This window comes from Eumetopias jubatus, unplaced genomic scaffold (assembly GCF_037043125.1).
Source record: "Eumetopias jubatus isolate StellerSeaLion01/CBP00866 unplaced genomic scaffold, mEumJub1_p1.0 scaffold_12, whole genome shotgun sequence".
Taxonomy (NCBI): Eukaryota; Metazoa; Chordata; class Mammalia; order Carnivora; family Otariidae; genus Eumetopias; species Eumetopias jubatus.
This window is the reverse complement of record NW_028274818.1, coordinates 31,523,055-31,525,510: the sequence shown is the minus strand read 5'-3', so window position 1 is coordinate 31,525,510 and position 2,456 is coordinate 31,523,055.

Sequence of the window (2,456 nt, the reverse complement as noted above, 5' to 3'; positions counted from 1 at the left end):
ATTTATTTATTGAGAGAGAGAGAGAGAGAATGGTAGAGAGAGAGCATGAGATGGAAGAAGGTCAGAGGGAGAAGCAGACTCCCTACTGAGCAGGGAGCCTGATGTGGGACTCGATCCCGGGACTCCAGGATCATGACCTGAGCCGATATAAGAATGAATACACTGGGTGCCTGGGGGGCTCCGTTGGTTAAGCGACTGCCTTCGGCACCCATAAGAGATCTTTCTTTAAATTTTTTATTGTTATGTTAATCACCATACATTACATCATTAGTTTTTGACGTAGTGTTTCATGATTCATTGTTTGTGCATAACACCCAGTGCTCTACGCAGAACGTGCCCTCTTTAATACCCATCACCAGGCTAACCCATCCCCCCTCCCCTCTAGAACCCTCAGTTTGTTTTTCAGAGTCCATGGAAGAGACCTTTAATGGTACAAAAATAACCATGGTTTCTCCCTCCCTCCCGCCCTCCTTCCCTCCCTCTCTCCCTCTCTTTCTCCCTCCCTCCCTCTCTTCCCTCCTTCCTTTCTCTCTTCCTCTCTCTGTCTCTCTCTCTTTCTTCTCTTCTTTCTGCTTTGTACTGAGGAGCTTATGGAGAGAACATTAATCCAGAAGTTGTTCTCTTCCTATTGTAATTCATGGCATCATATAAAATCCTGCTTAGAATAGTAGTGTGTGAAGAGATCATTCCCAGTGCGTGTTTGGAAGAGTGTGTCATTGTTTCAGGTTTCCACATTTGCATAGATCTCTGCAGTAGAATATAGAAAAACAAAAATAAAAAGCTAAAGTTATGGAAATACCATGGCTGAAGAATGCTGATAATTGCAGACTACAAGACTGACAGAACGTCCAAATAGAGCAAAGCATCCAGTGGAGATGAAACAAGTTCTTTAGCATAAAACACAGATGAACAGAATGTGCGTGTAATCCTACACACATGCACATACAGAGGCAACAAAAGAGCCTGAATAGGACCAAGACCAAAATATTTTTTGTAAATACATGTAGCTAAGTGCCTCACCTCATTGAGGGAAGATTGGCATCCAAGACTAGTGCTACCATGTAGTTATATCTGAACAGTTAAATATAAAACAATGACTTTTGGTTGGCATATGAACATACACTTAAGCTTACCTTTAGTAAACATGAATTTAGTTGTTTTGTAGAAAACTGTTATAAAATTTCCAGATTTGACAAAGAATAAAAACTAAAGTCTAGGTGTATTGTTAAGAAAGGACACCCATTCCAGTAGGATCCAACTGAAACTAAAGTGAAAACTCTTGCACTTAAAGTGGGAAATCCAGTTAACCAGTACCTGTTGGTGGCTCTGCATGGGCCATTTTTTTGCAATGCAGTGTCTATATCCAGCTACATCATTGACATCTCTTGGATCTTCCTCCTTCTCTTGGTTCTCAATCATTGTACTGCCTTGGGCTCAGGTCTTCTTGTCTTTCATTTGTTACAATACAGTACAATACAAATCACCCAAAGTTTGAAGATCTCTGGTACCTCTGACATCAAATTTATGCTTAAGTTCCTTTCTCTCATTCCCTTATAGTACCTTGTATTTTTGCTCATTGTGTACATATCTCTTCTTAACACACAAGCGCCACTCTTCAATACTTTCTCCTTGTTTCTTCTACAGATATTCAGCCTTTCAGTGAAGAGAAAGAAACATGAGCTCACATTAAAAAGTACCTGAATTTGAATGCTAGCTTTTTCCTTACTGATTGTGAACCTATGATATGGTTCCTCAGTTTTCTTGTCTGTAAAGTGAAGATAATACCTACCTTACAATCTGGTTTCAAAATTAAATTAGAAAGTGAATTATGTAGTGCTCCTGTGCTGGTGCTGGATAAAGAGGAATTCTGAAGGAAATGCTAGTTTCTTTCTTGCAAAGGCAAGAAAGGCATCCTACCCCCAGGTTATTTTGTTGACCTTGGGCCGAATTAGTTACATGAATCACATTCATTATTCATTGTGGGAGAAAGAGGAAAAAAAAAAAAAACCCAAAACACAAGAGTATGGTTTGTCAACTATGTTGGTGGTCATCCTCTGTTACCACAACAAAGGATAACTGTGTGCTGTAGATCAACTCTCTGATAGGAGAGTTGAGGGAATATTGTGATTAGGGAAGGATTAGGGAATTCTTATAAATGATGAATTTACCTTGGCAAGAAGAGTTGCAACCAAGTAAATAGATGCAGGAGAACATTGGTAAATTCTTAACTCTACATAAGAAGATCATATTCTATTCCTTAAAATACTCTCTGGGTTAGATGAGGAGTAGGCAGTGGGTATTTTAAAAATAATACATCACGAGGTCACATTTTTATAAATTGTTTTAGAGATTGGTATTACCAATCTCCCTTCCTCTTTTGTATCTGTGATATTGTGGTTTATAATAAGAAGTATATATTTGGTCTTCATTTTCATTTCTGGCGTAGAGCTCCTAAG